Source organism: Cebus imitator, unplaced genomic scaffold (genome assembly GCF_001604975.1).
Source record: "Cebus imitator isolate Cc_AM_T3 unplaced genomic scaffold, Cebus_imitator-1.0 Scaffold42, whole genome shotgun sequence".
NCBI classification, from domain to species: Eukaryota; Metazoa; Chordata; class Mammalia; order Primates; family Cebidae; genus Cebus; species Cebus imitator.
Window position 1 is genome coordinate 1749836 of NW_016107357.1, and position 9806 is coordinate 1759641.

The window sequence follows — 9806 nt, forward strand, 5'->3', positions numbered from 1 at the left end:
TTTTGGGTAGTGATTTTAGTTTTAGGTCATCTGGAAGCTGTGATTTAAGAAACCACAGAGTTCAACTTTTATTTCCTTTTATTTATTAAATAATATAAATTATGACAGATTTAAGTGTTAGGCTGTTTTTGCATGAGAGCTTTACAGAGGTAGAAATTCTCATGCTTAACTTACGCAATGAGACAGAATTTCTTAGGAAGCATGTTTGACATGTTTTAGTCTGTCACCTGTTTTTTCCTCCCAAATATTTGAGTCAGCTTAAATTCTTTTTTATGGACTTTCCAACCAGTGGAATGATGTAGTTAGACAACAAGTAATCTGCAGCAGAATACTGCATCTGATTTGAGACTCGATTCCATATTATTGCCTTAAAGGCTATTAAATTGGGTGACTTTTAATATCTAGCTGTTAAAAAGAGGAGAGTCATTTCAAAATTTCTGTGAAATGTGGCCTATGCTCTAAAGTTTTAAAGGGAATTATTTAATAAATGTGGTTTGTTCCTTTTTGAAGAGGACCCATCCCTTTTCGTAATAAAAATAGTTACCTCCTACCAACCAGTTGCACATACTTGCATCTGTTATATATTGAAGGATAATCCTCCCCCAAAAAACTATGCAAGAGCAGAGATGTTTATATTTTGAAACCCATTTGAGTGTTACAGTATTATATGACTAAAGCTGAATCAGTCTGTGGCCCGGTATTTGTTATCATAAAGGAAGATGTACACCTAAGATATCAGGTGATTAAAAGTACAAGATGCATTTTTGTATTTAACTTTTGAACTTTAGTGTCTTTCAGTATAAATAAATGAACAAATATACCTCAGTAGTAATACAGGAGAGCTAAATATCCTGCTATAACTTAATACAGATAAATATTTCAATATGTTAGCAAACACATAATTTTGGAAAAAAAAAAATGTGTAGCAACTTAAACACATTTTTCTCCCCAGAACTAAGATTGCACTTAATTTAATCTGTTTCTGGGTTATACTAGAAACAGGAATTTTTGCAGGAATTTTTCTGAATAGTACATTCACATGATAGATATGGATAAACAGCTTATTTACTAAAATGTTTTGAAACAACACTCATATTTTATAGTCTCTCATTTAATGTGAAAAAAATTTGACAAGATTTTCACATTGAAAGTAAGGAAGAGAATATTTGCAGATTTTCATTGTTCAGGAATTATTTTATCCCAAAGCAAAATTGAGTTGCCACTATAAGGAAAAAAAAAGTATTACTTCTGTTAGAAGGCTATGAAGTATATATAAATTATATGACATGATTTTTATCATATAGGTTTGATATCTTCTAGGTATTAGTATTTTTGCATCTTGGATATTAAATAAGCAAAATACCATTATGTATAAATATGAAACCAAGAACGTGCATATTTTAGAAACTAATTATGTATCTTAAGTGAATGTTTTAAGTAGCTTAGTTCTGTCACCTCTCTTCTAAATATTTTACCTACAACATTTAGATTATTCTGATATGAGTCTGAATGTATTTCATCTTTCTACATTGTGTGTGTGTGTGTGTGTGTGTGTGTGTGTGTGTGTCTGTGTGTGTGTGTGTTTGAGACAGTTTCACTGTCACCCAAGCTGGAGTGCAGTGGTGCAATCTCAGCTCACTGCAACCTCTGCCTCCCAGGTTCAAGTTATCCTCCCACCTCAGCCTCCCGAGTAGCTTGGACTACAGGCATGTACCACCATATTGGCTAATTTTTCTATTTTTGGTGGAGATGGGGTTTTGCCATGTTGCCCAGGCTGGTCATGAACTCCTGAGCTCAAGCGATCCTCCTGCCTGTTGCCTCCCAAAGTGCTCCAGTTACAGGTGTGAGCACCATACCCCGTCTGTCTTTTAAAATTTTTAAGGAGGGGAAAGAAAACTGCATTTCCCACCTCGCCATTTGTTTAAACATACCACTTTTAGGATTTTATTTTTGGTAACTACTTAGAATAATATAGTAGGTTACTTTTCTTCAGCTAGAAAGAACTGTAGGAAATAGGAACCAACAATTTGGAAGTGTTATTTCCTTATTTCATATATAGAAATAATTATCTTATTTCCTTATTTCATAAAATGTTCTAGATACTTGGATGGCTGGGGTTAGTGTTCTTAGTATTTATCATAGTTTAGCATTGGTTGTTAATTATTTTTAAGCATCAGAATTTGAAAGCCAAAGATAATACCTGATTAGGACTGAAAATAGAATTATCATAGTAGTTTAGTCCTTTTTATCATGGAGTTGGAGCACTGAATTTATTTTCAAATTACCTAGAATTCTGCATTGCCCAAATACTATTCAATTCATTGCAAAATACACCTTGGAAACTTTTTGGATGAATTGTTCAGACAGAAGGTTACCACTAGCATTTAGAGCCTAAAGTCACTCAGTAGGAGGTTCTGGGAGGTTTATTTGAAGGCAGTCCAATTTCTCTAAAATAAAGTATTTTTTGTCGTTTAGAACAGATGGGTGAAGAAAGGGATGCGTAAATTCTGGGAAACTTCTTATGGTTTCCTTCCATTTCCTTCCACATCTCCATTAACGTGCTAACTTGAAGGAATTTAACTTCAAGGAAAGTTAAAATCTTCAAGTTAGCACGTTAATGGAGATCCTAGACTAATGAAGCTTATGTGGAGCTGTGAATATTATAATTTGTCAATACTTTATTGATAATGTTAGTTTTGTTTTTATTTGGAAACATTTTTTACAGTTGACCAAAGCAGAATTAATTCTGTTCTTTCCTCAAGTTCATCTATTAGGATCAATGTGATTGACATTTATCTCCACTCTGCATGTCAGTGGTATAGACGCTCGTAAGCCCTGCAGATATAATTATGAGTTTGAAGACTGCTTGAGGTGAATTGGCAGTGAGAGCAAATTTTGGAAACAGGAGAGAGAACTACTTTGTGCCCACAAAAAGCTCTCTCATTCCTTCCCCAAGAAAACAAGAGTTTGAATTTTGGCCAGCTGGTGTTTGAATCTTATTATTGCAGCATTGGTAGTCTTGGTAAATTTTTCATTGGGCGAGCTTTTCTGAAATTTAATTAAATATATTACTCAGGGGAATCTGTGAACAGATTTAGAAGTAGATTGTTTGAGTTGGTCGACAGGACATTTAGAATTGTGACAAATATCTTAATAAAATGCTAAGTTATAATGAATCTAATCATAATTATGTAGATGGAAGATACATTCTAACAGTTCTTTAATAATTTTAGATTCTCTAAATTTAGAATACTTTCTAGCTTAGAGAGCCATATTAATATTTTTTACCTAGTCTACTGAACATAATTTCAGGGAGTTAGTATTTAGGACTTTTTAACCTAGAGATGCGGTAAACCTTTTAAATTTAAGTTTGCTTTCTTAAAATACGTGTTCCAACATTGCTCACCTTTCTCCTCCCTCCTTTTTGCCCTCTCCTTCAGGGGGAGGAGTACATATTTAGCTTTCTGTTAAATGTTCTTTGGTTTTCAACTGAGTAAGGCAAGCAAGGATATATGTTAGAAGAGTGGGCATAATACCTTATAATAAAATTATAGGGAATGAAAGTCTAAATCATTGCTGTCAATAGGATGGCAATCCTTTTGTGATGATGGAAATATTTTATGTCTGTGCTGTCCAATATGGTAGCCACTAGCACAAGTGGCTATTGAGCATTTCACATGTGGCTAGTGATACAGAGGAACTAAATTTTTAATTTTACTTTAATTACTTTAAATTTTAAAAGTTACATGTGGCTAGTGGGTCTATCCCAACTATGAAGAGAGTAAAGCTACAGAGCATATATCTAGTCTAATAAACAACAGTGAATTTGGGAATTGTAAATCTATCTTGAGCTTTTTCTGTAAATGTTTATTGATGTAATTTAGGCATACAGAAATGCTGGTGAAATTTTATTGAGTTATTGTTTACTTTTTTTTCAGTATTTATATTTTGAAAAAGATATGTTTCTTTATAATTAAATTATATGGTAGGGTAACTATTGTCCTTAAACATTAAGCCACTTAATAACAAATAGTATTTGGTTTTTTAGTATTTATCATCGGAGACTTTCAGAATTAATATATCAAACCTTAAATCTTTTTTGTTGTTCTCCAAAAGAATGGGTTTATGGTACATTAAAAGGACATCTTGGGAACCACCAGAGCAATAGACCATATAAGGACTGAATTCCTATGCTTTTGACTTCTATCTAGGAGCCTACTTATTTAGGAGGCTTCCTGAGTAAGTGTATTTAGTTGTAGGACCCTAGAGTTGCCTCGTTCCATTCTATTCTAGCACACACTCAACATACTGCCAGAGCAAATGCAGGCTGCTGGAAAACACGCACACGCACACACACACACACACATACGAAGAGCACAATGAGCACTATTAGCACAGCCAATTTAAAATGATGAGGTGTTAACCACATTTGTATAAATAATAGTTTCTCTAACCCCAAATCATTATCCTGCATTTTTAATGCAATCGGTTCATAAACATCAAAGTGAAAACACCAAATTTGTAAGGTCAGGACCAACTGGGGCTCTAAGTGGAGAGACAGCTGAGAGCTGTGTCCGAGCTGTGTCCGTATGCGTGGGTGGCCTTGCAGCTGTTGATTCACCCTCAGGCTACCAGACAGTTGCCTCTTTGCACTTGCAGAACCAGACTTCAATCCTAGGTAAAAATGTGTCCTTCCCATGGAAAGGACATAAACAATGGATTGACATCAGCTCTGAAAACATCAGTGCGGCAGCCAGACTCAGCAGTTGCCCTGAAATACTGAGAAGTACCAAGCATAACATCAAGGCTGTTTCTACACAATAATATTTGTCTTTGTACAATAACACTGGGTTCTCTTAAGTATATTATAAATATAAAAGTTCATAGTCCGAAAGGTTCAATGTGATGATATCCTTCTCTACAAATGGCGGGAACACTAGGAGAGCTTGCATGAGACATGACTGCCCTATCTTGGTCCTTCCTAGGATTCCCAAATATACTCCTCAATAACCAGTAAATTTATATTTACACCGGACACTTTAAGAAATACTAGTATTCATTGTTAGATGAGAGACGGCATAATTTTGGAATAGAACAGAGTTCAATTTTGAGTCTTACTAGCTTTGTTTCCTTGCATAAGTTTCTTAACCTTCGTAAGGCTAGCATGTAAATCAGATGTAATAATATATAGTTCATAGTATAAAAATTGGACTAATGTATGCAGTGTCTCTCTAGTACAGTGCCTGATATGTAGTAGGGTATCAAGAGATGTTCTCTATAATGCATTTGGAAGATTAGGTGCTGCGCCTGTAGGTTTGCCATTCATTTTTCATCTATGTAATTGTGAGTGTTCCTTTTCTAGATAGAATTCCCCCCACCCCCACAGAAGTTTAAAGTGTGACAGATGGTTGGTACTTATTGAGGCCCAGCAACTCTACTTTTGGAAACCTTCCTCAGGAAAAGATCTTGATGACAGAAAATGCTGTGTAAACAGTATTATATAGAATTGTTTTTAATAGCAAGAAATTTTTAAAAACTTACAAGTTCAGTGATATGAGGACATTTATATAATAAACTATTGAACCGCCAACCTTCTACTTCCTTGTAAAATGATGGTTGTGAAGACTGATGAAAACACTGTCAATATGTTAACTAAAAAGTGAGATTAAAAACATTATGGATAGCATAAGTACATTTCTTAAATGCCATAAAGGCATGAGATGAATACAGTAATACTTTTTTTAAAGAATGTAATTTTTGACAGTCTGAAAAGACAGGACTTATATTGAGAAAAATGATTCGATATTGAATGAGACACTAAAACATTTTTTATTTTTTGCTTACTCTGTTCTAGAACCTAAACTTTCAATACTGTTTAATAGAGCACTATTGATATTGCTGCATTAGATGACTTGTATGAAGAGTCCTATTTGCTAGAATCCTACTTTATCTTTTAAATTTTGCTAATTACCCTGCATTGAATGTTGAATATAAAAAATTTGACTCCCTTTCCATGTGTCCGCTGTTTCCTTGTGCCTCTTGATTAATAAAACTTTATTTTTAAGTGAGAACCTCTTACCTTGACTTTTTAAAAACAATCATTGCCATTTTGTTTTTAACCATCCTGTTTTGCATAGTTCTAACACTTATTCAAGTAAAAGTTGGAACAGAACATGTAGTAATAATAGCAAACATTTAAACAATATTGATTTTATGCCAGACAATGTCTAAGATTTTCATAATGCCCCTTAACTCATACCATCTTCCTTATAGCCCTGTTGGGTAGATGCTGTTGTCCCCATTATACAGATGAGGAAACAAGCAATCAGTTTCAATGACCTGCCCAAGGCCACACAGCTAATATAGTCCAATCCAGGCTCGAGTCACAGAGCTGCTGAACACAACAGTGATTCCTCACATTTTAGATGATAATGTCTTATAGAAAATGAAATTCTAGATAGTCAACTCTTCTGGAAAAATAAATGGGCATTCAGTATTTTGGTCTCATTTAACTACGACATAAAACTACGGCCAATGGAAGGTAGTAGTAGATGCCATGCTCTTTCAGGTCCTCACTTCCAAGATGACAAAAGGAACAATGATCATGACAAAAAGGGTGGTGGCCACATGTGTGCCCAAGGTCAGGGCTATTAATTTTTTTTTTTGAGACAAGTCTTGCTCTGCTGCCAAGCTGCAGTGCAGTGACACGATCTTGGCTCACTGCAACCTCTGCCTCCTGGGTTCAAGCGATTCCCTTGCCTCAGCCTCCCGAGTAGCTGGGACTACAGCCACGTGCCACCACCCCGGCTAATTTTTTGTATTTTAGTAGAGATGGGTTTTCACCATGTTGGCCAGGATGGTCTCGATCTGCCCACGTCAGCCTCCCAAAGTGGTGGGATTAAAGGCATGAGCCACCGCTTCCAGCCAAGAAGTTATTCAGAACACAGTACAGGCTGCAGCAAGTGTCTTCAATGCCTATGTACTTCCTGAACTGTATGTGAAGCCACATTATTGTGTGAGCTGTGCCATTCACAGCGGGAAGCCTGCAAGGACTGAACATCCCCACTCCTATTTAGACCTACAGATGCTGGCACCAAAGCTCATTAAAGGAGCTGAGTCTTTGAAGACTGAAGAAAAACTATCCTCTGGAGAAAAGTAAAATGGAATTTGTACTTTAAAAAAATTAGTAGGTGCCATTTATCAGAAGGTGAAAATTTTCCTAGCTGTGTCAATTTAGAGTCAACATATCACCCCAGGCTGTTGCTGTCAGTTTATTCTGCAATGTACTATAGGACGATTCATTATAGGTCTTACCCGAGCATGTCTGATAATTAAAACTTTACATTTGAACTATCTGGATGCTGCAGAAATGGAACTACTTTAACTACTGAAGTGGTATCCAACGATTTACTATATATAGCTATTTTTTTTATTCCTAAGATATAATATATTGGATGTTTGCTGCTGTTTATTACTTAATGACATTAGATGAGTCATAAAGGTGTAAGTGGTTGACACTTTTGCTATTAAGAATGTAGGTATTCAAGTTATGCTTTATAAAAATGAGGATGAGATTTTTAGCTTCCCATGTTACTGCCTAGGAGATAACCGGTAACCAAAACTTTACAATTAAGGATATCCCATTGCTGTTGATCTAGCATCTTTTCTAAAAATGCATGTTTTACAACATTTATCTGAAACATTTTTATTTAATGTGCAGTAACAAATCAATGCAAAATTTTAAATGAATGTAATAGTACGAAGTTGTAAGACATACCACAGCTTTCCTCTAGGTGGCATGATTTCAGCTATCATTGAATCAAATTTTTCCCTACAACCACAGGAGTGTGTAGTTTCTGAAGTGCGACATTGATTTAGATTTAATTGTTACAACTGGTTAAGTAGCCAGATTGACCTTGTAATAGTCTATTGTTTAATGATCTTAATTAACTTAAAATTATAACACAAAGTGGTCTTAAAGAAACATACAAAACACTTGTTATCTCCAATAAGCCAGCAGCCAGAACTATTTGTCTCTTCAGGTCACAGTGACACATCTATTTCTGGATTTATTTCTTTGGCTTACGGTAGATTGCTTGCTATTTACTTGGACAGTAAAGATATTGCCTTTGTTCTTAAAAGGACTCATATAAATATAACAAATCTAAAGAGAAACCACAAATTGTAGGATTCTTGATCACAAAAATTTTCACATTAACAGGAAACAGCCCCTTCAATTATGTGAAGTTAATTTTCCTGGTGTCCCTGGTTTTATGAAGTAGTTACTGTTTGCTAAACAAGATGGATCAACATGTGAAAAGTCATTATTATGTGACCTGCAAGCACCAAACAACAAACAGAAACACTGTTCTTTTTTTCTGTAGTAGCACTAAAATGGGAAAAGGCGCGCAAACTCATTTTTACCTTTGAGATTCTTTTTCTGTTGTTGATTTTCAAAAATTTTAAAATGAATTTTTCTGGCTGTACACAGAATACATAAAATGCTTGTTAATCCCATTATTGTTGTATTTGTCTTCTTCCTTTCTTTGTGGGAGACAGCTTTCATTGCGCTCAAAAGAACTTGACCGAGCACCTCTTGGGAATTCATTTTTGTGGCGGTGCAGGTTTATATCAATGCTAAATTGTGCGAGTAACCATTTTCAAAATGTATCTCCAGTGGTAATTTTTAGAATATGCTGCATAGGCAAAGGGAAAAAAAGGCATTGGAAGTGTGCAAAATATAATATCACCATTGCAACCGAAAAAAGGTCAAAGTCTAACTGATGTATTCTTAAAGATTTAGATTTTAAAGTGGCTTCATTTTAAATAAGGTAATTATCTGGGACAGTCCTGGTTTACCCCTGTTGTCTTAATATATCAATGAGTGGCATCCTCTTTACTCCAAAAAACGTTTGGATTTGTGTGATAAATGATATAGTTACCCTAGTTATGAGAATTTTATTTTCTACTAAGACTTAACATAATCATCAGTGAGTTTGTAGTCTGTAGTCTCTAGTTTTATAAATTATAACCCTCCATATATCTGTGCTTTAAAAAATCCTTATACTTAGGCTTTTAAAAATACGTATTTACTAGTTTTTCCCTCTTTCATAAACTACACTTGGGTTTTCTTTTTTATGCAATTACTATTGACCCTTGGTTTTTGCTTTTTGTTTTTGTTTTTGTTTTTTTGAGACAGTCTCGCTCTGTTGCCAGGCGCCAGGCTGGAGTGCAGTGGTGCATCTCAGCTCACTGCAACCTCTGCCTCCAGGGTTCAAGCAATTCTCTTGCCTCAGCCTCCCGGGTAGCTCGGACTACTGGTGCACGCCACCACGCCCAGCTAATTTCTTTTGTATTTTTAGTAGAGACGGGGTTTCACCATGTTGGCCAGGATGGTCTCGATATCTTGACCACATGATCTGCCCTCCTCGGCCTCCCAAAGTGCTAGGATTACAGGTTTGAACCACTGCGCCCAGCCTGTTTTTGTTTTTTTAATTGCAGGCTGACGGAGGCAGCGGAAGGGCAAAGTTGTTTGAAATGTAGGTTGGTAATTTTGGTAGCGGAAATTTAGACATTTGGAATTTCCCCCAAACTATGAAGCCCACTGAGATGACAACAGACACAAATTCATTTAAAGAACATGTATCTTTTTTTGTTTGTTTGTTTGTTTGTTTTGTTTTGTTTTTTGAGACGGGGTTTTGCTCTTGTTACCCAGGCTGGAGTGCAATGGCGCGATCTCGGCTCACCGCAACCTCCGCCTCCTGGGTTCAGGCAATTCTCCTGCCTCAGCCTCCTGAGTAGCTGGG